Here is an 18,647-nt window from a genome sequence, read left to right on the forward strand (position 1 = left end):
CAGAGTTGGGCATCTCTGTGGTTCTCCCTGTCTACTGGAACTGGGGGTCTCCTTACTGCTCCCCATCTCCTTGAGTTGGTACTTTGTTCTTCACCATCACCACAAGACAACCAAGACCCCTGGATGGAGGGCAGAGGCGCAGAGAGATCAGAGAGAATACGGGTAGTTTTAACAGGGTGGGGTCCATCCTGATGCCTGATAACAGGATGAAACCAACGGGGAAGGAGGATGCAGGGCATTTGATAGCAGGTGGGACAGGGTGTAGACATGGCAGCTGACCGGAATTGTCAGGGGGATACTGAGACCTGGGAGAGGAGGGGAAGGACGGTGCAGTTGTGTTCTGACGAGAGAGTGCTGAGGGAGAGGCAACATGGGTGGAACCTCAAGGAAAGGGACCCCTGAATTTTTTGCAGGGATGGGCTCTGTAAATAGACTCACAGATATCCAGCAAAGAGCATTTATGTCCCCCTGCCATCAGGAAGGAGATATGGAGGAATAAAAGGAGAGAAGCCAGGGAGGGAAATAGCTTCTTCCCACAGGCCGTGAGATTGACAAGGCAACATGAGCTGGATGGGAGATAAGAATGAAAAGGTGGAGAGGAATATGGACTGATTACAACAGCACAGCCAGCAGGAGAGTGGGGCCGAAGGGCCTGTTTCTGTGGTCTATCTGGACCAGCCTTTTGAGTTCAAGCTTCAAAAGACCAAACCATTTTTAAATTTAATATCAACGGTATAGAATGAATCAAGAGACAAGATGTATGTCCAGCGGCAAGCGTCGAAGTCACTTCCTGAAAGGGAGGCTCTGAAACCACTGGGAGGTTCTGGCCGGAATGAGTCCCGGCTTCCTCTGGAAGGAGGAGAGGAGGCAAGGATAATGTGGGGGTAGGGGTGGGGAGGGGAGGGGGTAGGGATGCCTTCCTCCATTCAACTCCCATTTCCTCTACACCGTACCCCTCCTCATTCCGCTGCCCATTCCCCTCCCCATCACCTCCCCATTTCCCGTGCCCTGCTCGCCTCCCCCGCTCCCCTCCCCAACCTAACCCTAACCCCTAACAAACCCTAACCTTAACGTTAACACTACCGATACCCTTAAACACTACACCACGTCCCCAAACATAACTCTTATTTCCACCCTGTCCCCTAACCCTATCCTTACGCTGTCCCCTAAACCCAACCCTAATCCTACCCACCTTCCCCAAACCCCAACTCACACCCCACCCCTACCTCCTACTCTTACCCCCTTCCCCTAAACCTAACACAAGCCCACTTCCCCGAACTCTAAACCTAACCCTAAACCTCGACCTAACCCGAGCCCACATCTCCTAACCCTAAACCTAACTGTTCCTCTACCCGTCCATGACCCTTATCTTAATTCTACCCACCTTCCCCAAACTTAAACTAAACCCTACCCCTATCCTCTACACCTACACCCTTCCCCTAACCCTAACCCATACCCGCACCCCCTACCACTACCCCATTACCTACCCCTACCCTCTCACTACCCCCTTTCTCCTACCCCCTTCCCCTATCCCTCCTTCCCCTGTTAGGGGTTGGAAGGGAAGGGGAGGGGAAGGGAAGGAGGGAAAAGGTAGGAGGCGAAGTGGAGGGGGAAAGGAGAGTGGAAGGGGAGGCGAAGGGAGGAGGGCTGAGTTTTGGGCATAGGTGTGAAGGTAGGTGAAGGGGAAGGTGAGCGGGAGGGGGTTGTAATGGAGGAGAGGTAGGGGAGTAATGGGAGGGGGACGTGCGTGAAGGAATATGGAAGAGGTGGGGAATGGAGTTGGCAGGGCCAGAGGGAGAAGGGGAGGGGTTCAGGCCATCATGATGTTGTCCGTCCTCTGTTCAGCTGGGATGCAATGTTCTTCTGGACTCGTGTCTTGTCTCTGAGATCACTCCTTCTCCTGGGAAGAGAAATACGAGTGATAGAGATACTGTCTCCGTGGCCTGATCACGATGTCTTTGGAGGGCCCCAACTCTTCCCCCATCACCCCTCTCCCTACCCCTGCACACTAGGGCCTTTCCCTTCCTCTACTTTACCTGAGGAAGTGTGTTATGGAGAAAACCACAATCTATATCTTCAGACCTCAGAGTACTGTGTCTCCATCAGTCAACTCCCTGGTTCACCATGACATGGCAGCAAGATGCTGGACAAATCATGGATGGATCAGTCGAGTCCCGTCAGCTGACCCATCTGAACCTACCCCACAACAATATTATTCTTCCCTCCCTCTCACCAGTACCTTCTGTTTTTCTTTTATTCCTGTCCCTATATTAAAATCTTTTTCATGTCTTGTTTGGACCAGCCTCCACTACTACCCCTGGCAATGCATTCCAGCCACCCACTACATTCTGTGTGAATAAAATGTACCCCTCACATCTTGTCTAAAGTTCCCTCATCTCAGCTTATTTAGACGTCCACTGGTATTCTCGCCCCAGGAATGCACACAATATTCCAAGTGTGGTCTGACTAGAATTTTATATATCTGCAACGTTACCTCTCGGTTCTTGAACTCAATCCCCTGACTCCTGAAGGCCAGCACACAATACACCATCTTAAACTCCTTCTCAATTTGCACAGCAACCTTGAGTGATTTATGGAGCAGGATCTAAATATTTCTCTGTCCTGCACACTGTTCATAATCCTGTCACTAACCAAGTGCTCTGCTCTCACGTTCTTGTAATCCGCATTCAATAAAGATATTGGTCTATATGAAGCTAATTCTAATGGGTCTCCAACCTTCTTTGGAATAACTTTTATTCGTGCCCTTGAAAATGACTCTGGAAATAAACCTGTACCAGTAGCTTGTTTAAGTACATCTGTATTTACAGGATTCAACTCCATCTGTCACTTCTCTGCAAACTGGATGCCCCATGACAACCTTCTACACTGTCTACAATATTTCTACCTCTGTGTCATCCCCTGACGTACCCACCCTTCCACTCCAATCATCATTCATAAAAATCACAAAGAGCAGGGGTCCCAGAGCAGATCCCTTTGGTGCGCCACTAGTCATTGTTCCATCTACTACGACCCTCTGTTTACTGCAGACAAGCCAATTCTGAATCCACACAGCCAAGGCTCCATGGATCCCATGCCTCCCGACATTCTGAATGAAGCCACCGTGATGACCTTGTCAAGCACCTTACTAAAATCCACGTGCAGCACATACAGACCTTGACCTTCATCTATTTCCTTTGACACCTCCTCGAAATACTCAATTTGACTCGTGATGCAGGACCTGCTCCTCACAAAACTATCCATGAGTTTCCCCAGCATGTTTGTGCATTGCCCTCGGCCCCAGCATCTGCAGACTTCCTGGCCAGTCCCTCCCTTACCCCTTCCCAGAGCTTCCGCATCCATTACAACATTAAGCATTGCTGCCCAGTACTGCCCAGTACAGACCTTTGTAAACGTTCTCCACAACCAACTAACCCTTACCCGTACCACACCCATAACTATGGGTGGATTAAATATCCAATTAATTTCTTTCTAAAATAATACATCAGGAATTTGATGTTGATTCCAATTTTGAATGACTTTTCATAATTCTCGTTCAGCTCCTTTAAAGTTAGATCCATTATCAGAACATAATTCTTTTACTTGACCACGTCTAGGAATAAAACGCCAAAGAATATTAATAAAAGAGTCTGTTTCAAGCAATGACGCTGCTTCAATATGAATTGCTCTCATAGTCAAACAAGTGAAAATAACTCCATATCGTTTTTCAACACTTCGTCCTCACTTTACTTGCAAAGGACCAAAATAATCAACTTCCACGGATGTAAATGAGAATTCATCAGGTGAAACTCTGTCCTGTGGTAAATCTGCCATTTGTTGTTGTCCAGGTTTTCATTCTCTCTGTCAGTCACAAAGAGATGAAACCTCATGATTTCATTATTAATATATTTAAGCACTGATGTTCTATCAGTCCAAAACACAGGATCTGCTAACTCCATCTGTAATTCTCTTCTTAACATAGCGTCCATTTTGCTCGCCATAATAGCAGCAGTCAATTCCATTCAAGGTCTTGTGACTGACTTTAATGGAGCCACTCTGGCTTTTCCCATTACAAATCCACCATCTACTCGCACTTGGTTATTTCACAGGACTCAGTAACTGACAGGATCAAAACTACCTTCACTTAGATCAGAAAAATGGTGTAACTGAGCAAATGTGGCTACTCCAAAGTCTGTTGACGTCAAAACTTCCAAGTATTTGAAGACGCTCAATCTAATTTTTCCAATCTTGTGCAATGGATTCTGGATTAGTTTCATCCCATCCAAATGTTCTTCTGCACAAAACTGGTATTTGGCCGGGCTGATCATTAGGCTGAATTCGGCCAGTCGGGAGAAGAGGGTGTGCAGGTGAGACTTGTGTTGTGCCCAGTCTCTGCTGGCGACAAGAATGTCATCCAGATAAATGAACACGAAATTAAAATCCCTGCGCACCGTATCCATGAGGTGCCTTATGTCTGGGCGGTGTTCTTGAGCCTGAAAGGCATGCATAAAAATTCGAACAAGCCGAAGGGGGTGATGATGGCCGTTTTGGGGATGTCCTCTGGGTGCAATGGGATTTGATGGTACACGCACACCAGATCGACCTTGGAGAATACTCTCACACCATGCAGATTGGCCATAAAGTCCTGAATGTGAGGGATGGGGCAACGGTCAGGTACTGTCGTGTCATTAAGCCGTCGATAATCTCGCAGGGGCACCAGCCATCGGAGGCTTTTGGGACCAGGTGAAGCGGCGAGGCCCAAGGACTGTCGGAGGGACGAATGATCCCCAGTTCCTGCAGATGCGAGAACTCCTCTTTCGCTATCTGGAGCTTATCTGGTGGGTTTAACAGTAATGTACGATAAACTGTATCAGACACTGTGACATCAGGTTCACAGTTGGGAGAATATTTAACAGTGATATACAGTAGACTTTGGCAGATACTGTGACACCAAGTTTTCAGTAGTGAGAAGGTTTAACAGTAATGCATGATAAGCTGTGGTAGATACTGTGACATCAAGTTCACAGTAGTGAGAAGGTTTAACAGTAATGCATGATAAGCTGTGGTAGATACCGTGATACCAGGTACACAGTTGGAAGAAGGTTTTACGGTGATGTAATATTAACTGTGGCAGATAAAGTGACACCAGGTTCACATTGGGGCGAAGTTTATGGTGATGTACGGAAGACTGACACAGATATGGTAACACCGCATTCACAACGAGGGGAAAGAATATCAGTGATGTGCAATAAACTGTGGAATATACTGTGACTCCAAGTTTACAGTGGGGAGGTTGAACTGTGATGTACGATAAATGGTGGCAAAAACAGTGATGAATGGGTTAACTTGGGGAGAATGTTTAACGGTGATGTACAGTCGACGACTTTGGCAGATACTGTGACACTGTGTTCACAGTACTGAGAAGGTTTAACAGATATGTATGGTAGAATAAGGCAGATTCTGTGACTCCAGGTTTACAGTGGTGAGAAGGTTTAAAAATGATGTACAATAAACTGTGGCAGATACTGATACTTCGTTCACAGTGGGGAGGAGGTTAATGGTGATGTACAGGAGACTACGTAGATACGTTGATACTGGGCTCAGAGTGGGAAAAAAAGCTTTATTGGCGATGTATGGGAAACTGAGACAGTTACTGTGACACCGGGTTCATAGTGGGGAAAATGTTTGACAGAGCTGTACGACAACCTTTGGCGAATAAAGTGACACCAGCTTCATATTGGGGAGAATTTTTAATGATGATGTACACTAAACTGTGGTAGATACAGTAACACCAGGCTCACATTGACGAGAAGGTTTACTGGTGATGTACGGTAAACTGGCAGGCTCTGTAACACCGAGTTCACAGTAGTGAGAAGATATAATAGTGATGTACGATAAACTGTGGCAGATACAGTAAAACCGGTCTCACAATGGGGAGAAGGTTTAATGGTGATGTGTGGTAAACTTAGGCTGATACTTAAACACCAATTTAACAGGGTGAGAAGGTTTAACGTTGATGAACGGTAGATTGAGGCAGAAACTGAGCGTCAGCATTCACAGTAATGTGAAGGTTTAACAGTGTTATAAACTGTGTCAGATACTGTGACAAGATGGTGCAGAGGATAGACGTGTGGTTCCACCCTTCCCCAGTTAGACTATTAAATGCTCAATTTTAAAAGTTGTAAAAGTGATTAAAAATACTGTTTATAGACTTTGGAATAGTGGAGGATCAAAATGGCTGCAAATGTGAAAAAATCGAAAACTCAGTTACAGAAGAAATTACCTTACAAAAGTGTTGAAGAATTGAGGCCGAGTTCAAGTTGAAGCAACAGAATTGTCGACTGGATTCCCCAAGCCTCAGAGGACTCCTGCCCGGCAAAGTATTTCGTCGGCGCCAGCTTAGTGATGAGTTCAGCGGTTTTGACTCGTGCACTCGTAAACACAGGCGTGAGGGCGGGCCAGCTGAGCGAGGACAGGCCCGTGAGCCTGCAGCATTGCCTGGTGGTCAGGAGAGGTACAGTGTAGCATCAGAAGACGCACCTGCGCAGTCGGTGGCCCTACCGGGCATGCGTGGTGCGTCGAGGGTCCACAAACCTTTGGAGAAGGTGTGGGCTGTGGGGGAGCCTGAGCGATGGTGAACTGACGAGGTCGGCACACTGTTGTCGGGTGTCCAGACCCGCAGCAGCACCGGAAGAGGACCTATTGCTATGGAGGAAGAGGATGCTCAACTTCATTAGAACTTGAAGAACTGGGGACTGCGGCAAAAGAAGGTCAGCCTCAAAGGGAGGTGATGGATCCTGGACTGGATTCTGAGTTTCCAATTCTGGAAGGGATTGCTCAACTCATGGAAGATATATCAAATATATCAATGCAGATGACTAATCAGATGACTCAAGGATTTTCGAAATGAAAACTAAAATGAACACTGTGTGTGAAGAAATAACTTTGATGAAGCAAGATATTAATGTAGTTAAGAGCGATGTTACGAGATGGACACCATCAGTGGATACTGTGCAAGAACATTTTAAAAAGATTGAGGAGGCTTTCTTGATTGCAAGAGTCAAGTGGAGCGTAATAGAGAAAAAAATGGAAATAGTGGAAGATCCTTTTGTAGATTGGGGTATTCAGAAGAAGGAATTATTGAAGAAGTTTGACTCATTAGAAAACCAAAGTCGTAGAAATAATGTTAAGATAGTAGGTCTTCCGGAAGATATGGAAGGTTCGGATCCAGTGAAGGTTTTGAAGAAATGGATCCCAGAAGTGTAGGGCAGGGAATTCTTTCCAGAAGGACTGGAATTAAATCGAGCGAACAGAGCATTAAGGAAGAAACCATTTCCGGGCCAATTACCACGAGCAGTTTTGATTCGCTGTTTTAAATATCAAGACAGAGAGATGATCCTCCGATTGGTGGTGCAGAAAGCACGGCAAAATCAGGCTCCACTGATGGTTCAAAATAATAGGGTTTTTTTTTTAATGCAGATCTGAGTCAAGAAATTATCAGAAGAGTCTGAGAATTTAATTCAGCCTAAGAAGTATTGTGGCGAAAGGGATATAAATTTGCTTTTCGTTATGCGGCAGCATTGAAAGATTTTTATGGGAATTTTCAATCTCAGTTTTTTGAGAATGACCACGATGCTTTAATATTTGCTAATTCATTGCCAGATGTACGAGGAAATGGGCGATCGTCACCATTGTCACCGAAGGGAAGGGTCAATGGGAATGGAAATGGGAAGATTGGAAAATATGGAAAGAATGGGAAAAAAGTTGAATTGACGCAAAGTCTTCTCGATATTGAAGATCCGGAACTATCATTGGGACTGGAATCACTGGGTTGAATGTTTTTGTTTCAGGACTTTGTGAAAGTCTGACTGGGGGTGGGTGACACTGAGTCCTTTAGTCACCTGCCACTTGTGGACTTTACCACACCCAGATTTTTAGGGGGCTACTACTTTTGAGTAGCTTGTTTTGGGATTGATTTTTCTCTTTTTTTTGGAATTTTTAAAATAGGTGGGATTCGAATACAATGAGACTTAGAAGGGGAGTATTATTTTATAGTAGGATTCACATTTGTGAGAAGGTTTTACAGTGATATAATATGAACTGTGTCAGATACTGTTACACCAGGTTCACAGAGGGAGAAGGTTTAACAGTGATGAACTGTGTCAGATACTGTGACACCAGGTTCACAGTGAGGAGAAGGATTAACAGTGATGAACTGTGTCAGATACTGTGACACCAGTCTCACAGTGGGGAGAAGGTTTAACAGTGATGAACTTTGTCAGATACAGTGACACCAGGTTCACAGTGGGGAGGAGGTTTAATGGTGATATACGGGAGACTGAGGCTGAACTGTGCCACCAGGTTCACAGTTGGAGAAGGTTCAACAATAAGGTAGGGCAGACTGAGACAGTTACTGTGACACTGGGTTCCCAGAAGTGAGAAAGTTGAAATGTAATGTCCGATAAACTGTATCAGATACAGTGACACCCATTCACAGATGTGTAAAGGTTTAACGATGATGTATGGTAGACTGATAAGAGATACTGAGACAATGGGTTCACAACATTAACACAGTTTAACAGTCATGTACAATAAACTGTGTGAGATACTGCGACACCAGGTTCAGAGTGGGGAGATGTTTTAACGGTAAAGTACAGTAGACGTTGGCATATACTGTGACGCTGAGTTCAGGGCAGTAAGAAGGCTTAATGGTGATGTGTGTTAAACTGAGGCAGATACTTTAACACCAGGTTCACAGGTTCATAATGTTTATGAACGGTAGACTGAGGCAGAAAATGTGAGATGGATTCCACAGTACTAAGAAGGTTTAACAGTGATTTACTTTAAACTGTGTCAGATACTGTGACATCATGTTGATATTGGGGAGAACGTTTAACAGTGATGTATGGTAAATTGAGATGGATACCGTGACACCGTGTGAACAGTGGGGAAGAGGTTTATCAGTGATGTACGATAGACTGAGATCAATCCTGTGACAACAAGTTCACAGTAGTGAGAAGGTTTAACGGTGATGTACAGTAGACTGAGGCAGATACTGTGACACCAGGTTCACGTTGGGGGGAAGGTTTAACGGTGATATACTGTAAATTGAGATATATACCGTGACTGCAGGTTCACAGTGGGGAGAAGGTTTAACGGTGATGGACGGTAGACTAAGGCAGATTCCATTACACCAGGTTCACAGGGGGGGGGAGAAGGTTTAACAGTGATAAACTGTAAATTGGGATATACACCGTGACACCAGGTTCACAGTGGGGAGAAGGTTTAATGGTTATGGACGGTAGACTGAGGAAGATTCTATTACACCAGATTCACAGGGGGGACAAAGTTAAACGTTGATGTACGATAGACTGAGGCAGAAACTTTGAGACAGGATTTACATTCGTGAGAAGGTTTAACATTGATGTACGATTAACAGTGTCAGATACTTTGACATCAGGTTCATATTGGGGTGGCAGGCAAAGTGACACCAGATTCACAGTGGAGAGAGGTTTAATGCTGATGTATGGATGATTGAGATCGTTACTGTGACATTGGCTTCACAGCAGTGAGAAGGTTTAACAGTAATGTACGATAAACTGTGTCAGGTACTGTGACACCAGGTTCACAGTGGGGAGAATGTTTAATGAGATGTATGATAAACTGTGGCAGATTCTGTGACAACAAGTTCACAGTGCGGAGAACGTTTAATGGTGATGTACAGTAGACTGGGACAGATATACTGATGCTGGATTCACTGTAGTGAGAAGGTTTAACAGTGATGTACAATAAACTCTGACCTATACTGTGACATCAGGTTCATATTGGGGAGAAGGTTCAACAGTGATGTACGGTAGAGGGAGGCAGATACTGTGACACCAGGCTCATTGTATTGTTCATTTATCTAATTTATATGCTCCATTTTTTTGTGGCAACTTCCAAACATTCCATAAACTTCAATTCTAATCAGATTTTGTTCATTTAAATAGGTCACCACTAAAAGCCCAAATTGTTTGGTCTCTTAAGTACGCTGCACAAAATTAAATTCTTTACCTGGGTTTGGTTCAACGGCATTTCAGTCTGCTTCATTATTTTTTCAGCCCCTCGTTTTGTGCTTTCTGCTTTGCCCAGCCGATTCGCCAAATGGGCATCCAACTCTGTCTTCTCAGCTTGACGCAACATCTCCTCTTTAAACTTAAGCAAACCAAGAAGACTAAAGTTAAAATTTTCACATTGGCATTTTCAAACACAAAAATGATGCTGTGAGTTGCAATTTCACATCAAAATCCCACTTGCTAAACTTGCAAACAACTGAATTGCATCCAACAGCTGGAAAATTGCAAGAGAACTGCTTGGTTAAAGCAAAAATTCCACCCAGTCACCCCAAGTTAACAACAGAGAGCAACCTGAAAGTTAAATACAAAGATCTGTATCAGGAATATTAATGGGCTTTTTACAAAAAATCATTTCCACTATTGAAAGAAAACTCCTCAGGGAACATCAGGCTCTTGTTGAACAATTTCTGTTGTATTCCTCAAAATGGTTTGAATCTTGATTTCAAGCAGAGTCATTTGGTTAAATTGTTGGTCCAGAACAAACCCTGCCCACATACTCCCTTAAATACCTGCAAAGTCGTGGCTCAGCTCTGCTCCATGCTAAAGCTATAAAGCTTTTCTGAAGAGATAACGGACTTCAGATGCTGGGACGTTGAGTCACAAAAACACTCATGCTTCCCTGAACAACACACCTCTATCTGAAAACCAACAAGAACCTTCCCGAGTGGTAAATATCAACAAGACATAATATCATGTAACCGTTGTGTTTGTGTCATTGGAGAATTCCCTTTCCATTCAATCAGAATTAGAGTTTTGGGTGCCGTATTTGAGAAAAGATGTGCTGGTGTTGGAGAAGCTCAGAGATGATTTACTGGAATGATATCAGGAATGAAAGGGTTAGTGTATGAGGAACAATTGTCGACTCTTCGACTGTACTAGTTGGAGTACAGAAGGATAAGGGGGACCTCAGATGCTTTTCAAATAATGGAAGGCCTGTACAGAGTACATATGGCAAAGATGTTTCCGATGGTAGGGGATTCTAGGACAGGAGAGCATAATTTCAGGATAAAAGGGTGTCAATTTAAAACAAATGTGGAAAAATTGATTTTGCAAATGGGTCGTGAAACCCACGTGAGGTCATTGTGTGTATTTAAGGCAGAGATTAATAGGTATTTGATACGTCAAGGAATTAAGGGTAACGGGGAGAGAGCTGGGCAGTGGGGCTGAATGGAAGAATGGTGGAACAGACTCGACGGGCCTACTTCTTCTCCTATATCTTGTGATCTATATCCTGCTGGAGACCTAGACAACCCTCCTCTTGTATTCCATTCTTAGAAAACATTCTGCATCGTGGTTTTATGTCACATGAATCCATTTCCGATTGAATCCCATGTTACAAGTAACCCAATGCAAATTCTGCATTGAGAGGACTGCAGCTTCCTCATTTTAAAAATTGTTATGGAGCAGCTCAAATGAGATTTCTTGCTTCTTTTTTTGAAAGGGTTAAAATAGAATCAAATAAAATAGGAGAGGGAAAATCAGAAGAATTTATGTACGTGGGAATCAAAATTAATGGTTGGTGATAAAGATACACAATTGTTGAAACATTTGATTAATATATGGAATAAAATAAATGATGAAATTGGTGTAAGTGGATGTACATCACCCAGAATGGCTTTGATTCAAATTCCTCGTATCTTTTTCTAAAGATCATCAATTTCTGGATAGCTGGTTTCGTAAGGGGATAATAAATGTTGAAGATTGTTATGAAAGGGGTCAATTAATGTCATTTGAGCAACTGAGAAATAAATATCGTATAACTCATAACAATCTTTTTGCTATTTCCAACTAAGAGCATATTTGAAGGATAAGTTAGGACCAACCATGTTGTACTGAAATAGAACTCCCTATAAGAGGAATTGTTAAAAAAAATTATTTGATGATGTCCTTTTTATTACAAGTAGGAACTTTTAAATGAGGAGTTCATAAGTTGAGACAAAGGTGGGAAATGGATCTGAATAATTTAATTGATTGGCAAATATGGGCAGATCCATATAAGGATCTCAATGCAAGACATAAACTAGTTCAGTATAATTGTTTTTACATCAGTCATGTAGCAGATATCAGCAAGGATTTTATCTGAAAGCTGCACGTGGAGTCAGGTGACTCAGGCTATTGGATTTGAAAACCTCCTCAGGAAGCTGATTTGGCAATAGAAACATAGAAGATAGGAGCAGGAGTAGGTCATTCGACCCTTCGAGCATGCTCCGCCATTCAACGAGATCATGGCTGATCTCAAAGTTCAGTACCCCGTCCCCGCCTTCTCTCCGTAACCTTTAATACCCTTATACTGAAGAAATAGATCTAATTCCCTCTTAAATATATTTAATGAACCTGCCTCTACTGCCCTCTGTGGCAATGAATTCCACAGATTCACCACCCTCTGGGTAAAGAAATTCCTCCTCATCTCGGTCCTAAATGGTTTGCCTATTATCCTCAAACCATGGCCCCGGGTTCTGGATTTTCCCATCCTTGGAAACATCCCATCTGCATCTATTCTGTCCAGTCCTGCCAGAATTTTATATGTCTCTATGAGATCCCCTCTCAATCTTCTAAACTCCAGCGAGTACAATCCCAATTTGCGCAATCTTTCCTCATAAGTCATTCCTGCCATTCCAGGTATCAGCCTGGTGAATCACCTCTGCACTCCCTCCATTGCAAGACATCCTTCCTTAGATAAGGTGACCAAAACTGCACACAATACTCCAGGTGTAGTCTCACCAAGGCCCTGTACAGCTGTAGTAAGGTATCCTTGTTCCTAGACTCAAACCCTCTTGATATGAAAGCCACATACCATTTGCCTTTTTAACCACCTGCTGTACCTGCATGCTCCTCTTCAGAGACTGGTGTACAAGTACCCCTAGGTCTCTCTGCACTTCCCCATCTCTTAATCTATTGCCATTCAAATAGTAATCTGTCCTCCGGATTGTATTACCAAAGTGGATAACCTCACATTTATCCAGATTGTAATTCATTTGCCATGTATCTGCCCAGTCCCTCAATTTATCCAAATCACACTGGAGCTTCCTGCCCCCCTCTTCTGTGCACACAACCCCCCTAGCTTAGTGTCATCTGCAAATTTGGAGATATTACATCCAATCCCCTCATCCAGATCATTAATGTAAATTGTGAATAGCTGGGGTCCCAGTACAGATCCCTGTGGCACCCCACTGGTCACCGCCTGCCACTCACAAAATGAGCCATTTATCCCAACTCTCTGTCTTCTACCTGCCAGCCAGTTCTCAATCCACATCAATACTTTTCCCCCAATCCCATGAGCCTTGATTTTGGAAGCCAGTCGTTGATGCGGGACCTTATCAAAGGCATTTTGGAAGTCCAGGTACACCACATCCACTGGCTCTCCCCCATCTATTTTACCTGTCATCATCTCAAAGAATTCCAATAGATTTGTCAAGCACGATTTACCTTTTGTAAATCCATGTTGACTCTGTCCGATCCCTTCTCTGCTAGTCATATGCTCCGCTATTACATCCTTAATAATGGATTCCATCATTTTGGCCACTACTGATGTAAGGCTCACCAGCCTATAATTCCCTGCTTTTTCTCTACCCCCCTTTTTAAATAGTGGGGTAACATTAGCTACCCTCCAATCCATGGGTACTGATCCTGAGTCTATCGAGTTCTGGAAAATAATTCTTAAAGCATCTGCTATCTGAATGGCCACTTCCTTGTGTACCCTACGATGTAGATTATCAGGTCCTTGGGATTTATCTGCCTTCAATCCCATCAATTTCCCCAAGACCATGTCCTTAGAGATACTGATTTCTTTCAGTTCCTCCCTTGCATTAGTCTCTATGTTTCCCAACATCCTTGGGAGGTTATTTGTATCCTCTCTTGTGAAAACAGAATGAAAGTAAGAATTTAATTGGTCTGCCATTTCCTTACACCCCATTATATATTCCCCTGATTCTGACTGCAAGGGACCTACTCTGGATTTCACCAATCTTTTCCTCTTGACATATTTATAAAAGCTTTTGCAGTCGGTTTTTATATTTGCCGCAAGCTTACTTTGGTAATTTATTTTTGCTCTCTTGATCACGAGATCCAGGGGAGTTGTATTAATTCACTTCAATGCAGCATTTTGGATCTATTGACCAAAGTTCCACACTGCAGCAGTGAGGAAGGAATTCACAACTAGTTTTTCTTCTACAGTTACTTCTTACACCAGTGAAATTGAATAGAATAAAATCAGAATTATCACATCAATGTTTTAGGTGTGGTGAAGATATCGCAACTTTCTTGCATTCAACTTATCTTTGTCCTAATGCAAGATCTTTTTGGGGAGAATTACAATATTTATGGAACAAGTTATAGGAGATGTTTTTCCACAGAATCTGACCTTATTTTTATTAAGAAATATGGAAGGAACAAGGACCAAATTAAATCTATTAATATATCAATTGAAATTTGTTAAATTAACGTTAGCGGTGATGAGGACATGTATTGAACTTACTTGGAAATCCCATATATTTTTAGGGATGCCAAGATGACATGCAAAAATTCAAAGTTGTATTCCTTTGGAAAAAATTACATATAGCTTGAGAAATATATACTCTATGCTTTTGCAAATTTGGCACCTGAATATTCAAATATCAGGCTTCAATTTGTAATAATGCCCTTTCCATCCCTCTCGACATGTGAGATTCTCCTCTTAGTTAATTTTTTTTTTATTTAGATTTGTTAGATTTCTTCGCCACTGTGAACTCTGGGGAAGCAGACGACTAGTGCAGGGCACCAGAAAACAGAAAGACCACACCCCACCAACATCTCAGAAGCAGAGGATTCAATCCACGGGTCAGTGACCAAGGAAGCAGACCAGTGGGGGGTTCTGTAGCTGAAAGACCCACATAGGTGGCAGGCTGATGGTGACTTGAGGAGAGGAACCCACGCAGGCTGTGGGCTTCTGGACAAAGCAGTCAAGGAACTCACACCAGGCTGTGGATTGCTAGAGACTGGGTCAAAACTAGCTAAAAGGGTGTCAGGTATCAGACCTGGGATACGAGTGAGTGCTAAATGGTTCCTAATTATGTCAGAGGTTCAAAACTGGAGCATACATCTGTGAGCATTAAAAGAGAATCCACAGACCCTCAGTGACTTGACCCAGGGTTTGGGGTGGTGGGGGTGGGGGGGAGCACTCAGTCCTTCTCTGACTGCAAGAAGCATTTCAGGAAATTTCTGCCAGAGGTAAGTCTGTCTGCCTTATAGCAAGAAAAAAGCAATTTTGTGTGACATGACACTTTTTAATTACATGACAGTAAATTGTCTCCTGAAATAGAGAGAGGTTCAAGTTTCAAACTATTACAAACTCCACTCAACAGCTTATACCTCTTCCCACTTTTTGTTTTTGCAAGGACACCATCGATTTTATCACAGCTCCTCTGCTGCATCTGTCCTGTGACAGATTATATATTTTACATTGTATATAGAGATGTTTTTGAAAGAGATGGATTGGAGGAGTCGTTTAGGTCACAAACAAACACATACACTGCACAAAACAGCTCTTATTTAAAATACAAGAGCTTTGTTGAGAGTGAGTCATTCAGGCGCCGAGAGTCTTTACAAAGACAAAACAAGGAGACTGTTTTGCTAAAGAATTTCAAAAGCAGGTGTAAATGGATTATTGTTTTAAAGCAACAGATTAATGGACTCAGAAGTTTGAGTCCAGTGCAGTCATCTGGCTGATACCAGTTTGCTATTCTAAGAAGGTCATGTGGTTTTGCAAGCAGAGAAGAGAGACCAAATAGGCTTTTTCTAAAAGAGAGAGAGAGAGAGAGAGAGAGAGAGAGAGAGATGGCAAGCCAGCATCTTGTTTTTAAGACGGGTCGTGAGTTCTCAGTTCAGCCTGTTGAAAAACAGGAAATGGCTGGCTAGAAATGATGTTTCACCTGAAATAAGGGAAACAAAAGGAAATCAATGGTGACCTGCAGAAGAGGTTATCATTTGGAAAACCCTTATGGGTCAAGGTTCTTTGGCAAGACACCAAAGTGGCTGATCAGAGGGAATCAGTTTATGTGTGTCCAATGAGCAGGAAATCCCTCTCTGAAACCAACAAGAGCTTTCCTGGAGGGTAAACATTTACTTTTAAGCACCAGAGCTTATCATTCATATTCAAATTCATAAATGTTGAATTCTATGCACAGTATAAGAATTGATAGACACCGGTGAACTTAGAGTTGTGTCAAAGAACTTTATGCACATTAAATACACCTGCACTTCGAATTAGAAGGGGGTAATGGAAGGCTGTTAACAGTGATAAGTTAAAGTTTGATCCTGTTTTTTTTAAAAAGAAAATTAAAAACAATGTTTGTTTAAGTATGAATGGTGTTATTGCTTAAAATCTGCCTGTGATGGAAAGTATTCTTGGACTGAATAGACATCTGGGCCAAATGGCTATTTAAAGACAATCTGTACATGATTGTACATCCTAAAGTACAATGACTACTTCTATCCACTAAAGATTGTTAAAGAGCAAGAATAGACAATACAATCACATAAAATTCCCATCCATACAGCACATGTATTAATACACAGAACGATCACACCTCCTTATCAGTCAGGAAGGGCCTACACTTCCCAAGGAGCCTGAGAAAGTCAAGGCTAATGGCTCTCAAACTGAGATTTTACAGGAGCGCAGTTGAGTCTCGACCTTTGGATGGTCTAGTTGCTGTATAGCATCAGACAGCAATGATGCAGAGTAGTGAGGATCACTGGGGTCTCCCTTTTTCTGTAGATGACATTTACTGGGAGTGTTGTTCAAATTGGGCTCAAGGAATAGTACAAAGACCATTTTGATCTAGTGAACAGCATCTTTAACCACGTCCATCATCAAAATCAGGACTTACATGCTGGGGAATAGCTTCTTCCCACAGGCTGTGAGATGGATGAAAAGTATCCTGTAAGGGTGATCATCCTCCCAAATATTTATATATGTAGCGTCTTCTTCGATAGAGCAACTAAAGCAACACACACACACACACATACCAGGTTAGTCAACACAAAACTGCTTTATTCGGTCTTTACAGGCTTCTTCTATTTACACCGTGTCCCGGGCTCCATGGGTCAAGGTGGGACATCATTTGTGAGTTTGCTGCAGATCCACGGGACCACAGGTTTAAATTAAGCCCTGTGAGTGTCCTGCACCTTCCGGCAGGGGAAATCACAGATCAACGTGCCATTCCTTGACACGCAGGACCACGTGCATGCGGTCAATTAAATGGATGAGTTCCCAGCTGTCTGCCTTATGATTTCATGTGCCCGCCAAAGAACCTGGCTCTCTCGGCCCGCTACATAGCTGATACACACCCCACCCCCCACCAGAACCGTCGCCAGAAAGTAAAACACCAGTTGCATGCACCTTAGGTGGACACCCTCATCTTCTCGGCTGGGGGCAATGAAAGGGTGAAGCGGGATCCAAATGGGCAGAGGTTTTGTCTGTCCCAACTAAACAGCTGCGAATGTCCCCCAATGTCCAAAGTATATTCAAAACCATCCTTCTTCACCACGTGGAAAACGCCCTCATACGGTCGTTGTAACAGCACTCCTAGGTCCTGTCTGCGCACAAAAACAAAATCAGTATCCAGGAGTGGTGGGGTACATTCTGTTAAGGGGATCCAAGCCAGTGGGTAGGAAAAGCTTTGCTGATCGCGATACCATGTCGAAGCTGTGGAAGGAAGTTCAGATCAGAGTTGGTTGTGAAATGAATGTCCCATGAAACTGTAAGGACCGTACCATAAACCATCTCTGTGGACAATGCAGACATATCTTACTTTGGAGCTGTGCGCACTCCCAAAAGAATGCATGGCAACTCATCAACCTAATTGGGACCAGTGAGTTGGGCCTTAAAAGTGGACTTCAGTTGCTGGTGGGAACGTGGGTGAATTGTGTTCCGCGGATTGAATTAATGTGGGAAAACCAAATCTAGCCATCCAGTTGATGATGAATGCTCTGGCCCTTGTCTCAGTGTCACTGGATGGCAACGGGACGGCCTCTGGCCAGCACGTGAAATGTTCTACAACTGTTAGAATGTATCTCATGTTTTGAGATTCTGGCAATGGTCCAAGCAGGTCTACATGCACGTGTTCCAACTGTCTGCATACCGTCGGGAAATGTTGAAGAGGTGCCTTAGTGTGGCACTGAATTTTGGCAGTCTGGCAGGAGGTACATGTGCAAACACATTGCACGACGCCTTTTCTCAGTCCATACTATACATATTTATTTGACATGCGCTTGACAAATGTTCTGATGGACGGATGAGATCAGCTGTGTATCTGGTCAATAAGGTGTTTCCTCCAAGATGCAGGAAACATTGGTCTAATGTAGCCCAAAGACATGTCACAAAGTAAGGTTGGCCACCCAGTTGTGCTGCCCTCTGCTGTATGTCCAGGTTAGTAATGGCCAGACTGTATGCCTGAACATCTGGGTCCATTGCCTGGATACTGGCTAATTCAGAAATATCAATGTCACCCTGAATATGATATATAGTCAGTCTGGACAGCATATTCGTGAAGCCGTTGT

General features: G+C 43.4%; 1 long non-coding RNA gene across 2 annotated transcripts; it reads right to left on the reverse strand.

Moving 5' to 3' along the window:
* Positions 1-1,269: 1,269 nt before the first annotated feature.
* Positions 1,270-17,680, reverse strand: LOC138745167 (uncharacterized). Of its 2 annotated transcripts, none has more exons than XR_011346083.1 (3): positions 17,488-17,680; positions 10,051-10,191; positions 1,270-1,900 (listed from the first exon to the last, which is right to left on the reverse strand). It is a non-coding gene; the product is annotated as an uncharacterized lncRNA (long non-coding RNA). The 2 variants fall into 2 exon arrangements; XR_011346084.1 differs by lacking the exon at positions 1,270-1,900 and adding an exon at positions 4,445-4,832.
* Positions 17,681-18,647: the final 967 nt, after the last annotated feature.

The sequence above is a fragment of the Narcine bancroftii genome, chromosome 11 (assembly GCF_036971445.1).
Source record: "Narcine bancroftii isolate sNarBan1 chromosome 11, sNarBan1.hap1, whole genome shotgun sequence".
NCBI classification, from domain to species: domain Eukaryota; kingdom Metazoa; phylum Chordata; class Chondrichthyes; order Torpediniformes; family Narcinidae; genus Narcine; species Narcine bancroftii.